Source organism: Gossypium arboreum, chromosome 6, assembly GCF_025698485.1.
Source record: "Gossypium arboreum isolate Shixiya-1 chromosome 6, ASM2569848v2, whole genome shotgun sequence".
NCBI lineage: Eukaryota > Viridiplantae > Streptophyta > Magnoliopsida > Malvales > Malvaceae > Gossypium > Gossypium arboreum.
In genome coordinates this window covers 36,034,308-36,053,930 of record NC_069075.1, presented here as the reverse complement: position 1 = coordinate 36,053,930, position 19,623 = coordinate 36,034,308, and positions in this window count along the sequence as shown.

Genomic DNA, 19,623 nt, shown 5'->3' with positions numbered 1-19,623 from the left:
CGCACCAGGTAGGATTCAAGAAAAGAGGAGGTGAATCAATTAGACTGCTTAAGTACCTATCTCTTCAATGATCCAATCCTAGACATGCACACATCCATTGCCACACTTTAAGCTTATTACCTGTCCACGAACAAAAAATTAATTTTAAGTCTATTTAAAATATTTATTTCCTTTGAAAACATTTACGTTGCGGAAGCTTTTCTCAGTTATCGTGATATTTTGAAAATAAGCAACTTTTATAAAACGCGCCCTAGAGCAAACCAATTTAAAAACCCAAAATAAAAATAATAGAGCGGCCTTATTACAACTTTAGCCAAAATAGAAATAATCAAAAATAAATGCGAAATTTAAAAGGAAGCTAATTGAAACTTATTTAAAAAAAAAACAGAAATTTAATCTTCGTGGCCACTCTGAATCTCGCCCAGCTCCAAGTCCACTAACTAGGGCTCACCTGCAAGGATGGAAGAGAAAATGGGTGAGTTTGGAAAACTCCGTGTGTATGGAAAACCCATCCAAAGCCCAAGTCAGCTCAAGCCCATTGGGCCTAAGCCCTATTTAGATAACAGTGGGTATTGGGCTGAAACCCTTTTCAAAATACAGTAAACTGGGCCTTAGTCCCTTTTCGAATAACAGTATGGCCCATACGCCCATTCCAGAATAGAACAGACATATTCGTGTATGCAAGCCCAACCCGGCCTATAACCAACCGTTACACTCCACCCGTACCAGCCTTACATTCCATGTGGGGAATAGCTCAACCCACCCAGCTCTACACTCCACAGTTGCAGCATTGCTGCTTAGATATCAGTAAGTTGAGGCAAAGCCTCCAATACGTGGTCAAGCCACTTTCAGTACTTCCTCCATCAATAACCCAGTCCCATGCATTAGATAATAATAACATGGCATGCAGTAAATAGTAACAGTCAAACATGCATCCAGGTCAACCTTATCAGATCATAATAACATGGCATGCAGTAAATAGTAATAGTCAAACATGCATTCAGGTCAACCTTAACCCTAGGGGTATATCAGTAATTTTGCTCCTAGGGGTAAATCTGTAAATTTTCCACCTATAAAGGTATTTCAGTAATTTTATCAGTTTTAAGGGTTCTCACGAATGTTACTGTCCTTGCTAGCCCATTTGACATCGCAATAATTTATTTGTCTCAATTTCACAATTTTAGCCATTGGGCTCTAAAACCCCTAATGGCCCTACAGTGTCCATTAGCAATTTAAGCCCATTTAACTCAAGTTTTATGACCAGTTTACCGGTTTAAGTAGTTTCGATTCTACAGTCTAACAGAACATACTTATTACCTTTTTTTATATTATACATATTTTTATTATTTCTTTATTATTTACCTGTATGGGCCTGTAAGCCCATTGGGCCCAGTTTTAGCCTATCGAGGCCCAATTACTGAAGTGCATGAAATTTCACACACAACTAACTTACCATATTCCAATTTCAGATCTAATGATTTCTAAATGACTTGTGAGCACTCGCACACTCACAAGCCCACGAAATGTTGGATTTTGGCATTTCGGCTTTTGTCGAATTGGACTATGAGAGGGTGTTCGATACACACCTGTTTCGCGACCACTGCTATTGAGATCCCTTACGATGTCCTACAATTGATTACCACAATTCTTAGATTGCAACCCACAACAACCAATCCTAATATTCACCTATCTATATTCGAACCATGTCCCTAAAGCCTTTAGAATCTTACTTTTTTGCCGAAAACCTATGACTAGTGTCACGGGGCTAGACCTTTCGTCTCGCAATCCGTGCGGCCTTAGGCGATTCGCTCGTCCAAACTCGCCCAAGTCAGCCTTTACTCGAATAAGAATTCTTTAAGAACTCCTCCAAGGCACTAACTCGTACAGCGGAAGACTTACTTATGCCAAAAGAAGCTTATAAGAACAACAGAAAGGGACGTACACAAAGTGTTTGAGTAAATGCTCTCTATTCTCTTATTGACAAAGAATAATGAAACAATGAATGGAGTGAGTACAAATGAGGGGGAGGCTCTCTATTTATACTTGAGCTCCCCCAAAACCGACGGTCAAGATACAATTACATCGACGGACGAGATTAAAGGGTACCTACCACCAAATATAATATCATATCTTTTAAGATTACATATCTTAGATAAGATATGTAATCTTATAAAATAATATCTTATAAGATTCCATATCATATCTAAGATCTCTAAGATTATAATATCATATCATGTTTCCATATTTGTAGATGGACCTTCAATCTCTTCGAGCAACGGGCCAGTCCGATCGGGCCAACTAGACTTTAATTCGACAAGCTTCTCCAATAGTTCCTTGAATCGGGCCAGCTCACGTGGGCCAAATGATCCCCATCTAAGTAATAGACCTCTATCGGATGCATTTGGTTCAATGGTCACGGGCTTTGAACTCTGGCCCGTGACATTCTCCCCCACCCATTCTCGCAACGTCCTCGTTGCGACTCTCGAATGGCACTGACTTGATTCGCCTTGGATCCCACTCGTTGTCTTAGCTCTTCCCTTCCTTTGGGACTTTTGCCTCGGCTTCCGTCGCTTCTTAACTCGAGCCGTCCTACTCGTTTGTACATCTCGATGACAAGGAGTTATGTTACTCCCTTGCCCACATTCTAACTTCCCTCGAACAGAATCCTCATGATTCACGACACTTGGCTTCGCTTTGCCCACAGTCTCTCGGCCTCCTTGCTCAAGAACTTCGAAAGGGCCTCTACGTTCTCGCCAAGTACACAAGTTATAATGCAAAACACTATCAGAGTGTTTCGAATGTACCTTTGCATTTACTTGTGTCAACTGTCCCACATGCATCACTTCTTTTTCCTTGAAGTCCGATGCACCACCCACCTCTCCCATAGGTGGAAGCCTTGTCAATGACTCGGCCAACTCCGACGCTTCGCTCGTCTGAGCCTCTTTGGTCCAAGCTTCATTGTTTTCATCGCAACTTTTCCTCTAAGTTCGATGACAAACTCACCTCTCCGTTGGGTGGAAGCCCTCCGAGCGACTCTCTATGCTCGGACGTTGCCTTTCCTTTGACTACGACTTGCTTTGGGCAGTTCGCAACTCATGCGGACCACGGCACAAGAAGCACTTTACTCGCTTCTTTTGCTCCTCTTAGCCCTCTTGGCTTCGGCTTTACCCTTGCTCGAACCAAGCTTCTTGGGCTCCTTGTCTGCTCCATCGTTCTCTTCGATGACAGACTTCCTCGGACACTTCCGCAACCTATGTGGACCATGACATAAGAAGCACTCGACTGGCTTCTTCTCGCTTTCGGCCTCCTTGGCTTCAACACCCCTTGCGCTCGAACCAAGTCCCAAGGCCTTACCCACCGGCTTCTTCCTAAGCGCGGATTTCATTGGACATTTCTTTAGTATGTGTGGACCGTCGCAGAGAAAGCATTTTAGCTTGTCCCTTCTCTTCTTGGGTTTTTTCTTCCCAACTCGTGGTTGCCCATTACCACAATTGTCACCGTTGCCATTGCCATACTCATCCGTATCTTCCTTGTGATTCTCTTCACATACGCCCCTTTCCTCGGACTTGGAAGATCCAAGCTTGTCTTTCTCTAGACCAAGCTTAACCACGGATACCACTACCTTCATGGCTTCCGGCTGACTTTTGGACACCTCTTTGTTCCACCTCCTGTCTGACCCACGGCTTCAATCCCTCTTGAAAAGCAAGCATTGCTTCTCTCTCGGTCATATCCGAACTTTGGAGAATGAGTTCCTTGAACTCACAAACATACTCCCCACTTGTGCCCGTTCGTTATTCCTTGCAAATTTGTTCGAACTTCTTCCTCGGCAAACTCGGGTAAAGCGTCCCTTCAACTCGCATTGGAACTTCTCCCATGTTCCAATCTCACATTGCCTTTCATCCGTGGTCCTACCTCGCCACCATAAAAGCGCAATATCAATAAGAAATAATGAAGCGGTTTGTACCTTATCGCATCATCCACGATGCCTTTGGCACTAAGTAGTTTTCCATCCTCCACAAGAAATTGTCCACATCACATGCAGACCTTGTCCCCGCAAACTCTTTCGGTTTGGGACACACTCATCTTGAGTCTTGACTCGACACTCCTTCTTCCACCATTTGCTCGACACAAGGCCGCTCTCCTCGAGCTCCTCTATTCTTGTGCTTAAAGTTAGCGTCATGCCATTGTTTCCTCCTTCAAAGCCTTCACCATGGCTTGAGAGCATTGTTCTTCTCTGTCAGCTTCTTCCTTTGGGAATCTAGCAACTCTTGCACGTTATCCCTTTGGGAAGTTAGACACGTGGTCACAAAGTCTTTGAACTGATCCTTTATGTCTTCAATACTTTCCCCACGAGCATTGTCAGACTCTTTAACGGCTTCTATAGACTCCTCAAGTTTACCCACGCGTACCTCTACTGCCGACAGCATCTCCCTCAAAGACTTTCTCGCCCGTATTTGTTCGAACTCTTCTTTCGACATCCCAACAGTGCCTTTGAACCAACAGCTCGAATACTTCTTAGTTCAAACTCTAGCTCTGGTACCACTTGTCACGGGGCTAGACCTTTCGTCTCGCAATCCGTGCGGCCTTAGGCGATTCGCTCGTCCAAACTCGCCCAAGTCAGCCTTTACTCGAATGAGGATTCTTTAAGAACTCCTCCAAGGCACTAACTCGTACAGCGGAAGACTTACTTATGCCAAAAGAAGCTTATAAGAACAACAGAAAGGGACGCACACAAAGTGTTTGAGTAAATGCTCTCTATTCTCTTATTCACAAAGAATAATGAAACAATGAATGGAGTGAGTACAAATGAGGGGGAGGCTCTCTATTTATACTTGAGCTCCCCCAAAACCGACGGTCAAGATACAATTACATTGACGGACGAGATTAAAGGTTACCTACCACCAAATATAATATCATATCTTTTAAGATTACATATCTTAGATAAGATATGTAATCTTATAAAATAATATCTTATAAGATTCCATATCATATCTAAGATCTCTAAGATTATAATATCATATCATGTTTCCATATTTGTAGATGGACCTTCAATCTCTTCGAGCAACGGGCCAGTCCGATCGGGCCAACTAGACTTTAATTCGACAAGCTTCTCCAATAGTTCCTTGAATCGGGCCAGCTCACGTGGGCCAAATGATCCCCATCTAAGTAATAGACCTCTATCGGATGCATTTGGTTCAATGGTCACGGGCTTTGAACTCTGGCCCGTGACACTAGGTCCAAGTCTAGTTGCTCCAAAGATCCAAGCCTTTGATCAAACCTATAGAAGACACTAATCACCACAAGAAATCATCAGTTAAAAACCCTTAAAGCCCTATGCCCAAATCGACAGCCTCCCTAGATTTTAGGGACTTCGGCTTTTCTAAATTGTAAAATAAGACTAGATCTGAGGTGATGAGCACTTGCCACTTATTCATCTTTGATTTCTATGCAGATCTAATACAGATCTATCCTCTAAACAATAGTAGAACTCAAATCCAGGAGATCTGAAGTTTCGGCTATAAGTTCCTAAATCTATGGTATTTCAGCTATTTACGTGATGAAGAAGATGACGATTTAAGGCTATAACTTTGAAGTAATGTTGCCGACAGATACTAAGGGTTTAGAGAAGATGAAATTTGATCAAAAATAAAAAATAACTGAATGATTTTGTCTTGGAGAAATTGGTACAAGAAGTGAGTTTTCGGGATTTCGACTTTTATGGCAATCGGCTATGGAGGTTTTGTGGAGGATGGGATTGACAGAGGAGGTTATAAGGTGATCAGGAGGTTTCAACTAGAAGAAAAAGCAAAAAGGAAGAAAGAAAATGAAGGAAAAATAGAGGAAGAAGAAATTGGCACCAAGGAGAAGGAATTTGAGTTTTCGGCTTTTGTGAGAACTCAGAAAGGATGAATGATAGTGAAAACTTTCAGGTGGCTAACCCTAATTCTCCAAGATAGAAAAAGAAAAGAACCTAACCCTAATATCAACTAAAACAATCGGCCCAACCTCCCTAAGGCCCTTACCGAAATTCATTTAAGGGCTCACATGCCCGGCACATGCCTAAAATTAAAAAGTAACAATATGCCTACGTTGCAACTTGAACCCTGGACCTTTAATTCTTTCCCAGACGCCATAAACCCTTCGTAATTTATTTAATTACTACACTAAACACACAAAATAATAATAATAAAAATAATAATAATGATAACATCCGAATTATTCGGGCCGTCTGCTACCTGAACCCAGACTCAAGGCCCAATACTTTTAGGCCCAAAAATCGGGGCGTTACATTACCAGACTTTACGAAATAAATACGAATATTTTATAACATTTAATAAAACATATTAGAAACCAACTGTAACACCTCAAACCCGACCTAGACATTATGGCCGAATCTGCGATGACACATCGAAGTGTTTTTCGAAGAACATAATTTTGTAGAAAATCTGTTCTACATTAAAACCTCTTTGGGATCTTAACGAAAATTTAGGATACCTTGTTCATTGTTAAAACTCAAGTCGTTTTAGCAAAAATTTAATCATATTAGATTGTTATTACACTTTAAAACAGTGTTGATGCGGAAGCTCTCAGAATATGTTGCGTAAACGTGCTGTTTTTAGAAAAAAAATATTTGTTTATATTTTGAAAATCTGTGACCTACTATTAATAGATATAAATCAAAGTAAATAAATTCCAAATTAAAATAAAAACTTAAAGAGGCCTTATTACAAAACAAATACCCAATTTAAATTACTTATAAATTAATAGTTAAAAATGGAAGCAAATGGGGTTGCGTGGCCACCTTCGAGTCCCTCGCAGCACCGATTTGCCTACGGATTACCTGTGTAGAAAACAAAAAGGGTGAGTTTATAAAAACTCAGTGCGTAATCCCTTAACAACAGTCAGTCACACAGTAGGCATTTACAGTCTGGGCCTAAGCCGGTTTCAGTAATAGTTTAATCTCAGTTAGGGCCTTAGCCCATTACAATATCAGAATCAATGTGGGCCTTAGCCCAATTTAGTAGCGATCACAGTGCAGATATGTAATCAGAAATCCTACCCAACCAGCCTCTACACACCACTCCGTCCAACCCTACACACCATATGGGGATAAAATCAACCCACCCATCCCTACACACCGAAATTAATACCGATTGCGGCACTAAATAGAATTTGCAGCAGAGCTTTCAGTACAGTACATTTCCTCCAATCATAATAACCTATCCCCATGCAACATATCATATATCATGCATGTATGCAACACATCATATATCATGCATGTATGCAACATGTATAAAATAGCATGCTCAATTTAGTCATACATATCATAGGGGCATATTAGTCATTTTACCTCCTAAGGGTAAAATAGTCATTTTATCAGATTGGGGTCTAGGTATACTTACCGACCCATCAGTAGGTCCACAGTCGTCTCGGGCAACCCGTGCAACCTTAACAGTCAAATAGTGAAAAATGGGCCCAAGGCCCGCAATGTGACCCATTTGGGCCTACACGCTCGTGTGACCCACGAAGCCCAAAAATGGCCTTGGCTGTGTGAACTACACAGCCTGGCCCAAAAATATCCAAACATCCGTATAGCCTACTTGTGTGGGGCTCACACACCCATGGGGCCCACACGGCCCATTTCTGCCCAACATGGCCCAAAGCGGCCTAAACCCATGAAATCGATCATGGCGGCCTCTACGATCAAACACCCACGATTAAGCATTTAGATTACCATACGAGCGTGCGCAGTCAACGATTACCTATTTCGACTTTTGTCGATTTACATTTATAGCAGTGTGATTGCACACCTGATTGCGAAAATGCGCTACTAGCTATGATCGATTTACATTTATAGTAGTATTCCAAACCTATCACAATCAGAACTTCAGTTAAATACTTATCAAACGAATTGAAAAGAACCCTAGCCAACACTTGCTCAAGAATTACCTATCACTCGCTTTGATCGATCACCTTGTAACCGTTGCAAGAGATCTAATCACAAGGCCTTAGGGGTTTCTTCTACTCCAAAAAACTTATTAACCATCAAACAACTGAACAATTTGAACTAGTTGAACAATCACGTACCAAAAATGTAATGTCCAGAATAGAAGGGAAGAATATTCGGCCTACACCCACAAGAGCCGAAAGTACACAAATGATAGAGGCACAATGGAACACTTGTACCTTTCAGACAATGGCAACATAGGGAGATATTAGATGAAACTATTAGTGCAACAGAAGAGAGAAAGGGAGAGAAAAGGAATAACCATGTACCCTCACACCTGATTAGTCAAATATCAATAGTCCAGAACCGAAAGTATAGAAGGAAGAACAGGGTATTTGGCTAGAATTCTAAGATGAAGAGAGGGAAAAAGAGCAAGAAGCAATCGATCAGGGTAACAATGTGGAAAAGAATGGGGATCAGTTAATAGAGAAGACTCGAATGAGGGGAAGAAGAAAAGAAGAGAAGAGGTTCGGCTAAAGCAAATCGATTTAAGGAGAGGAAGAAGAAACAAGGATATTTGGCAATGGGTTGTGGAGGGAGAAAAGAGTGCTTGGTCAAAAAGAGAGTACAAAACGCAACACAAGAATACCCGAATGGTCAAGCAACATACGGCCTTAACAAAGAAAATCAAAGAAGCAATAGAAAACTATTTGGTAGAAACCACAAAATGGAAATAATAGACGAAATCAACAATTGAGAGAATGGCTAATTCAATCAAAATTCTGTGCACTACTAGCCAATTTCGGCACCACTCTACCACTTTTAAATCCCACAAAAACCTCCTAAAATAACTCCACCATTATCTCCTCAACCACGAATTCAAACTCTACTTAACTAGAAGAGTTTCGGTCAACCTCAACTTCCCACATGGTAGAGCAGCAAAATAAACACACCTTGTGCGCAACAAAACTCGAACCCAAGACCTTTAGTAGGAATGACGCGCCACTTACCCCTTGACCAGCAGACCTTTTCTGTCTTGTAACACTCACATTAGTTTATAAGCCTACTAACTACATGAAAGGGTTTATTACTTAAAAAAAAACTTTGTACAGGTCAAGGCTTGAACCCAAGGCTTCTCAAATACTTCCCAGAACACTTAACCATTGAAACAGACATAGATGTGTCACAACATACATAAATAAATATCTAAAGTTTGGGGCATTACACCAACTATAAAATACTTATATTGTCCCTTGTATGAGCCATCGAGGCCCAATATGCACCTTACAAGTGAATCAGGATTAAACCGAATATTCAGGGAATTTTTCCCAAAATCTCAAAAATTTTCTTAAGCGTAGGAGACACACGATCGTGAGGCCAGCTGTGTGGCTCACATGGCTAGGAGACACGCCCGTGTCATAGGCCATGTGGGTATTAGATGTAAGGCACATGGCTGTGTCTCAGCCTATATCCATACCCGTGTAACTCTCTGACTTGGGTTATACAATTCACCACACGCCCGTGTGCTAGGCCGTATGCTAAAACTTGGGCATTCTGTTTCAAATTTTAAGATGCAAAGGACACACGACTGGACCACATGCCCATGTGCTAGACACACAGCTGAGACCCACGCCCGTGTCTCTACCCATATGGATGAAAATGGGCCATTTTATGGCCCCTTTTCTCACCCATTCTTGACTTCAACCTACACACTTCAAATTTCATACATATATGCCAACAAGGTCACAAAAAAAAACCAATTCCTAACTTTAATATGGTCATAATATAACATTTATTTTAACATTCTAATTAGAACATAAACCAATTCACACATGTAATTACCTATATCAACATGTTTTACCAATTTATTCATTACTATGCCTAGGAACTATCCATCCATTAACCACACTAGTACTTACATCAAACATGATAAAACCATACATATATAAGTTAACTTGAAACATAAACAAAATGTAATTCTTGACATTTACACAACCATTTCAATCCCTATACATGCCATATAAACCATAGTATGTATAGCAAAATCTATCGGAGCAAGTTTATAGTGTGATTCAAAGTATTGATCCGACCTCCCGATTTCTCAAAAATCTATAAAGAACATTAAAAACACAAGTAAGCTTAATGAACCTTAGTAAGTTCATTGGCTTAAAACATAAATCTTACCGAACATACTATAACAAGTCATTTAAATAAATTATTCAATATACATTTCCTTCCAAACACAACATCCATCAATGAATTCACATATTTCAGATCAATATCAATAATAACTTTAAATCTTCAAACATTAATTCTATATGTCACTTACCAACCCTTTTCAAATCGGAGAACATTTTACGGATATGAGTACATTGTATACAGAAGCCCAAAGGCTGCATAGAAGCACATAACTGCTAAACAGAAACCCATGAGTGTTGAACAGAAGCTCATAAGAGCTGAACAAAAACCCATACGGGTTAAATTAAATCTTAAAAGAGCCAAATAAAAACCCATTAGGGTTAAACGAAAACTCATATGAGTTAACTGAAGCTCATGAGAGCTAAACAAAAAGTAAACAAGAAAGTTCACAACAACGGTTTACTTGGGTAATTTACTGTCAATTCTTCCTTTGCACTGAATGACTATACTCAATCCTGCATTCCGTTTGTTTCGAACATTCAATTCAGTTTCATAACTTTAACAATAATTTTAGTTTCACAAAACAACATGAATAAATACATAATACCATTCATCCGTTTAACTTATAACATTAAAGTTTAACCATACAAACTTACTTGGGTTATATTGTGAAATTTGTATTAGTTCGGGACTATTCTCCTAATTTCCCTTTTTCACGATTATATACGGGCTCTTGATCTAAAATATAAAATTTTCATTCATTAGCATATATTTAAATTCTAATTCACTTCAAAATTAATACCCTTCAATTTTCGAAATTACTAAATTACCCTAATTTTATAGTTTTTTTTTTACAATTTAGTCCCTCACCAATTAGTCTATCAAATGAGCTAATTTTTCTCAATTGAAATTTTTTCTAAATATTCTAAACTATCATAGAACCTTTGATCAACAGAATTTTAGTATCAAATATAACAACCCGTTTTTTAGTCAAATCAAAATAGTAGTTTTGGGACCACAAATCTGATATCAAAAAATTATTTTAATATTATTTTATGTGTTTAAAACATTATTTCATGTATGTGTGAAAATTTCGTGAGCTAATTTTATTGCTTAATAGCTCAATTTGAGAAAAAGGACTGAATCGCGTAAAATGCGAAAGTTGCATGCTATTAGTTAAAGATGTTAATTGGCCTTGGGTTTTAATTATGATGGCCTTAAATGGTAATTAGACCATTTTAAATGTTAATGGACATCCATTATATAATTTTATATGTTTATTACTAAGGTTAAAAAGGTAAATTAGTTTATTAAGTTATAATAAATAAATCAAAATAAAAATTTGGCTTCATTATCATCTTTTTGAACCGAAATTAGAGAAGAAGAGAACCAAGGGATTAGGTTTTCCAGTTGGCACATTCATAGCTTAATTGAGGTATGATTTTTAGCTTGGTTTTTTTATGATTTATACATTTTTGAGATCATTGCTTTGTGTTCTAGCTAGCCCGTACCTTAATTTTCAAAATTATTAAAGAGTTTTCATGTTGCGATTGTTGAATACTTGAGTATTTTGATGATTGATGATAGATTATGAAAGTTTGGTGATAGTTAAACTAGTTATGTAAAGTGATTTTTGATAAAAATGTCAAAAAGGGATTAATTTGTGAATTATGCAAATTGAGTGCTTGAAACATGAAATAAATGAAATATGTTGGCTACTAGGGACACTAGTGAAATTCGGATATGATGAAATTGGATTAAATTGCTTGAATTTTGTGTATTTGTGAAATAAGGACTAAATTGATTAAATGTAAAAGTTTAGGGTTAATGCGTAAAAATGCCCAAATGTGTATTTTTGAAATAAATTGAATGAGTATGTGATTAAATGAGTTAATTTTGAATACATATAGATCAAGAAAGAAAGAATTCAGATTTAGATCGGGGGAAAAGTAAGGTTATCAAGTAATTGAACCGATTCGTCAATTCCAAATACGAGGTAAGTTCATATGTGGAAAATTCATTATAAACGTAGGCTATATGCTTTGATATTGTCTAAACTGTGATTATGAGATTATAAATAATGATTGAATTGTGAATACGACTTTACGGATGTGTTCGACGATGAAATCGACAAGTGAAACTTCCTGGTTGAACCTTAGGAATAGTTTAGGATGCTAGTGACATGTCAAGCCATGATATCGGCACTTTGGGAGCAAATGATACATTGATTTGGCTACAGGCCATGGTATAGGTACTTCGGGATAAGTTACCTTGATTTGGCTACGGACCATGGTATTGGTACTTATTAATTGTGATCCTTGAGTATCCGAATTCCATTCCAAACAGTTCAATGAGTAAATGAATGATGTGGTTGAGAAAGAGGTTAGTACAAAGTGATACAGGTACGTACAGAACCTATTTGAGTATTACATTGAGAAAGTTCATGTGACATCCCGAATTAAGGCCTAGCCGGAATAGTGGTTTTGAGACCAAAAATCTGAGATAGAAATAATGATTTATGATTATTATGAGGTCCATCATATGTATGCATGCTTGTGTGAAAGTTCCATAAAGAAATTCTATGCATAAAATGTCTAACTGAATTTTAAGGACCAAACTGAGTAAGATGTAAAACTTGTGTTCTAGAAGCTTTTAGCATGAAATTAATTTAGATTATAAATTAGAAGGTCCTAATTAGCAATTTGACTAATTTCTATAATTTTGGACAAAAATAAGCATGCATAAGAAAAATTTGAAAGAAAGACCTTAAAAGCATTTTGGTCATTTGGTAATTAAAAGAATAAAAAGGGAAAAATGAAAGCAAAAATGTGCTCATCTTCTCCATGCTTGGCCAAAATTCTCAAGACACCATAGCTAGGGTTTTGTTCAACTTTTAAGTTTGATTATAAGTGCTCCCAAGCCCCGTTTTTAATGTTCTTTACATTTTTGAAGTCCTCGTAGCTTGATTTACCTATTTCCACCCTTATTTTGAAGTAGGGTCTATGTATAAAAATTTACCCATGTGTGACATGTATGTATTTTGATAATTTATGGAGAAATATGAGAGTTTGATGTGTGATAAACATCTTTTACTAGGTGATTTTTCATGAAAACCACTAAAAATGACTAAATTGAAAAAGGTATAAAATAAGCGATAAAAATCTATTTTTGAAGAAAATATGGGCTGTTATGAGTACAAGGAAAATTCGGCTAGGCTTGGGTAACAAATGAAATGCATGCATTTCATTTTACGAGCCTAGGGACTAAATTGTAAATAACTAAAAAGTTAAGGGTAAAATGGTAATTTTACTAACACATGAATTATGGATTGATTTGAAAATTGTGATTAATAAACAAGTTAAATTTGGTATTATAGATCAACAAAAATGTGATCTGAGTCTTGATCGGGAAAAGAATAAAGTATATAACGATTAGGCTCGTTTATCATCATTTTGTACCAAGGTAAGTACATATGTAAATAATGTGACAATGCAATATATTTTGATGTGTTGATATTTTGTGATAAATGTTACATCATTATTATGTATGCTATGCCTAATGGCAACTTTGTAAGTATGAATGATACTGGTCGTTATCCACAACGTTACGGCCAGTACGATGGAGATGTTATGTACATGTGAGGAAAACCCTGTTTGAACCTTAGGAATAGTCTAAGATACAAGTGACATGTCACTAGGAATTAAGAAATCTGAACTCATTGAGTTGGTTTGGGTTCTTGATATATATGTGGCATCCAAGCTCATTGAGTTGGTCTGAGTTCATAATGGATGCGATACATGTAATTGGGTTCCGAGCACGTGTCTTGGTGTCCTATCGGTGGCTAGGTAATTCTTGAGTGGGTCGGATACCTGACAGCTTGTGTAAGTAGCCCGTATAGTTACACCTTGACCGATAACTTATATGAGCAAGCACGTGAGTAGCTTCATTGCGAGCGTTACATGTTATGAGGTAGCTTAAGCTACGTTTGTATATGTGGCACTTATGTTCTAGTTGTTCTGCGTATCCAATAGTATTCCGAATGTTCAATAGTTAATGTAATGGATCATGTGATGAAAGATCCAAGGAGGGCATGTTAAAGAAGGTATGGTTATGTGACATACTACGAGCCAGTACAGGTATGTACACTAAGCTCATGAGCAATGCCTTGATGAATAATGACTTATGGTGAGAAAGTTTATGTATATGTATATATATGAACATATGATAAGTATGCAAAAAGGCTTGAATGATGAATAATCTTTATGGTTATATTATTATGTCTTTGTGTGATAATTGCTTAGTATCATTGCATATTATTTGCATATGGACTTACTAAGCTTTAATGCTTACCCCCTTTCCTTTCCCTCCTTTGTAGTTTTGCCAAGCTAGCTCAGGGATCAGAAGCTGTCGGAGTATTCAATCACGCTATCAAGAGAATATTGGGTATAGTGAATTTGATAACTTGAGTATGGCATACATAGGAGACTTGGTTATTTTGTGATATGTGTCATGCTAATTTGGCCAAGTGTAAACGCCTCTAATATTGATGATTCATTTTGTAATGGCCATGTGATATGGCTTATATTTGATCATTGGGTTGTAATCTAATTACCTATGCATGCATGTGCTAATGCCTTGATGATGTAATATGTTATTGCTTGGTGAATGAATGATGAGGTGTGGAATAGATGCTACGAGATAAGAATTGACTAAATGACTTAAGATGATCATGGTAATGAATATGTAATATGGAATTTGGATAATAAATTTGATTATGCATGAAATTGGTGTGGAATTCTTTTAAATGGTGAACTAATTGAATATGCATTAGGCTGATATTTTGAAGACATGAAAATTCCATGGAATTGGATATTGAGTGTTTAAATATGTTATGTTGCATGCTAAGAAACATGTTTGAGTATGTGGATGAATGAGGGTAGCAATTGGCTTAGAAAATAGCCTCTAAATTATCCACACGGGTAGACACATGGGCATGTGTCTAGGATATGTGTGACACACGGTCTGCCCCTATGGACGTGTTGTATAGCCGTGTGTCCCCTGCACCCTAGTTTTACAAGTCAGTATGCCCAGTAGTAAACACACGGGCAAAGACACAGGCATGTGTCTTGGCCGTGTGAGAGACACGGCCTACCCACATGGGCGTGTTCTCTGGCCGTGTGAAGTCTGCACTATTTTATGAAAAATTCATTTATTTTTAATGTACCACACGGTCTGGAAACATGGGCATGTGACATGGCCATATGACCTTGTGACAGCCCTAAATTGACCCTAGTCGAAAAGTGGTTTCGGGACCACAAGACCGAGTCATAAAAATAATTAACCATTATATTTGATGCTTATGTAACACCCCGAACCCGAGACCATCGCCGGTGTCGGACACGAGGGGTTAGCAAGCCAAGTTCACTTGTTTTGCCCATCCATTGGACATTTCCAGTCAGGCTGGAAAAACTGCGTCACTGTCGCCTTAAAAATCATATCTCGAGTTTCAAAACTCGGAAACTGGTTTTGTAAATTTTCCCTGAATTTAGACTCATATATCCATCCATGGATTTATTTCTAGAATTTTTGGTTGGGCCAATTGGTACAGTTTATTAGTTAAAGTCACCCATGTTACAGGGATCGACTGCTCTGACCTTCGCGCGGTATAACTTGAATATCTCTCTGTACAAGGCTTTAATGCTGGTGCCGTTTGTTTCTAATGAAACTAGACTCAAAATGGAATCTTTACATATAAGGTATGTCTCCTAATTCTTTCTGGATAATTTATAGTAAATTTTTAAAGTTACGACAGGGAACCCAGAAACCGTTCTGGCCCTGTCTCACAATAGCTTTAATATCTCTTAACATGTAACTCCTATGACCATTTCGTTTCTTCCATATGAAAATAGACTCATCAATGTTCATTTACATAGCTGATTCACTATTTAATACCATTCCTACAAATTTTGGTGATTTTTCACATTCACGTTACTGCAGCTGGCAGCATCTGTTTTTAAGGTAGGTCTTACCTATTTTGTAGTCTCCATGAACCAACTAGTCTTGCCTTACATAGGTCCACATATGATCATTTTAACCATGCCAATGGCTGATCATGTGACCAACATTCCCATTTCCAATTCATAGTCACATCATGACACCATATATATATATATACAAACCGCAAATAGTTTTAAGTTGATACTTCACTATTACGAGCCATTTTCGCATGGCCGTACACATATACATCATAACATATTTAAACCAACAAGGGGTAGTCCTATACATGCCATTTCAAGTTCAACCAAGAATTTATACCAAAATGGGGGCTTGATAGTGTGGATGACTTGACTTCAACGATCCCGAATCCGATTGCTATCGAGCGAAATCTAGAAAGCGAGAGCCAAAGCAATGAGTAAGCATTTTTATGCTTAGTAAGTCTCAAGGAATATAATCAACTCTAATTACAGCAATACATTCACATAGTTAAATGCATCATTTCATTAATGCACATTCACATAATCATACTTACTTCACCATCCCAACTCTTATGTTCATACACAAATAACGGCTTCATTAAGGCCGATAACTCGTTCCATCATAGGAGCGGATATTCACGCTCTTACTCCTAGCGCCAAAGCACACACCACACTTACCTTGTCATTGGGAAATTTCACAAGTGCATTAGCTGAAATTTTCCAGCAAGCTTATAATTTTCAAATCACATACCTTCGAGTTTAACCGGATGTCGCTACTCGATCAATCGCCTTGGGACATAGCCGGTTATGGTAACCCGCACCAAGGCCTACGGGACTTAACCCGGATATCACGATTTGCACAAATGCCTTGGTCTTAGCCGGATAGAATGACTTCATACGAATGCCTTCGGTCTTAACCCGTTATAATTTCCAGCATAATTGTCTTGGGCTTAGCCCGGATATCAATCAATTTCTCATGCACACATACATCAATAATCATTGGACATACATATTTATTTTCGTTACTAAGGCTCAAACACAATTATAATCACTAGCATAATCGCCTTCGGGACTTAGCCGGTATCATTCGAATACTCATACACACATAAATCAATAATCAATACATCCATATTTCATTCCACATAATTCAAGTAAGGTCACTTCTTGAGGACTTACCTCGGATGTTGTCGAACGGCTTTTACGGCTATTCGATTACTTTTTCCTTCCCTTGTCCAATTGTGGCCCTCTTAGCTCTTGAGCTAATTCAAACAAATTCAATTTATCAAAACCTCATTGTGCTAGCTTATGGCGAATATGACAAGGAATTTAAATGGTCATATGGCCACCCTTTAGCTTGAATACACAATGGTCATGCACATTTTATACTACATCAAGCAATTCAATACAATTTATTCGAGCATCAAGGAAAAGCTAAGGCCTTCAATAGGCTACCCAAGGCCGAATATACTTGTCCATGTTGAGGCCAATTATGCACTTAATACCACACAAAAACAGCATGCATTTTACTAGTTAATGCTTTGCATATTGTAGCTCAAAACTTACAATATAGCATCAAGCACTCATATGTGTGCTAGGCGAATGTGCTTACAATTTCACAATTATTCTTCAACATCTTCTTCTTTAAACAAACTTATTCATCACTTCCTTCATAACCAAAACATCATGTGCAAACATATATATACATATATGAGCATGGCGAATTTCAAGGTGTCCATAGCCATCCAAAACACAAATTTTAACTAACATGCAAGAAGCATGAACCATGCTCATGAATGCATCATGGCGAATATGACAATCATGCTCCTTTTCAACTTCAATCATGATAAAACAAAAGAAAGCTCAAAATCTTACTCAAGAGTAGACAATCCATCATTGCATGCATCATCATCAAGCTTCACACTTAGCATGCAATGGCTTTATCACCATAACAACTTTGGCCAAATACCATTTCCATGGCTTAACAAAGATTTGAGCCATGGCTAACATGCACATCAAGTTAGCAACCAAAACATGCATGAAACTCCTAACACAACCTCATACATACCTTAATCTTGATGCAAACTTAGCCAAATCTCCTTCTAGATCTCTTCCAAACCAAGCATGAAGCAAAAATCCTCCTTCTTCCTTAGTTTTGGCTCAAAGAAAGGATGAACAAAATTTTTTCTTTCCTTCTCTACAACTCACGGCAATGGGGGATTACCACACTCACACACATTTTTTTCATTTTTTATCACCCATACACCTTTGTTTATTATTTCACCCTAATGCACCAACAAAACATGTTTCATGACATGTTTAGCCCATCCTCCTTGTCATGGCCGGCCACCACCTATAAAGGGGAATTTGACATGCAAGTCCATTATTTTGCATGCATGCTTTAATTAGTCATCACACATTTCCCTATCATACTTTCAAAGTTCATTACTAAGTCCTTTCTTGTGGAATTCACCCTTATAACACTAAATCAATCATCATAAAATGTCATACATGAGCACACACATATTATAGGCATCAAAATAAATTTTTAATTATTTTTATGCCTCGGTTTTGTGGTCCCGAGACCACCTTCCGACTAGGGTCAATTTTGGGCTGTCACAGCTTATTATATGTATATAGGCATGTGTGAAAATTTCATGTTTGAATTTTGTTAATTGTAAGTGAATTTTGCTAAATAGGACTTGTGTGAGAAAATTTAGAAATGTACTAGGCAAATGTTAAAGTGGCCTATTGATGCATGCTAGAAAATGTTGTCCTTGCATGTCAAAATACCCAAAACTTGGGATGGTGGCCGGCCATGCTATGGGTAAAAAGGTATTATAAACATGTTATGTTAGTGTTTCATGGGAGGAATGATAAAATAAGGAGCATGGTAATAAAATAATGAAAAGGAAAATGATGAAGAAAAAAAAAAGAAAAAGTTCTCATGTTGTTCAACTTGGTAGAATAGAAGAAAGAAAAGAAGGAAAGAGCTTGGAGAAAATCGGCTATGGTGGTTCACTAGACTAAGGTATGTTGATGTTGTTCCATGAGATTCATGCATATTTTTAGTTGTTAGCTTGAGTTCTACCTAGGCCATGGTTTAAATCTTTGCTATGAGATGGAGATGATATTCGGCCATGGGTGTTGTCTTCTTGGATGGTGTTTGATGTTGTGGTGATGAGGCATGAAGATGAGTTAAGTTTCGGCTAAGGTGGACTTGTGTTGATGTCATTTGCATGCTAAGTGTGAAGCTTTGTAATGATATATGTGATGGTGATTGATGACTCTTGGATTTTCTTTTTAGCATTTTTGAGATAGACATTGTGACAGCCCAAAATTGACACTAGTCGGGAAGTGGTTTCGGGACCGCTAAACCGAGTCACCGAAATGTTTGAACGTAATATTTATTGTCTAGAATATGTAATTATGAATGTGTGAAAATTTCAAGCTTCGATTTAGTCGATTGCATGTGAATTCAGTTATTAGGACTTGTGTGACACTTTTGAAATGTGATAGGCTAATCTATAAGGACCTAATAGTGCATGTAATCAAAAAGGAGGA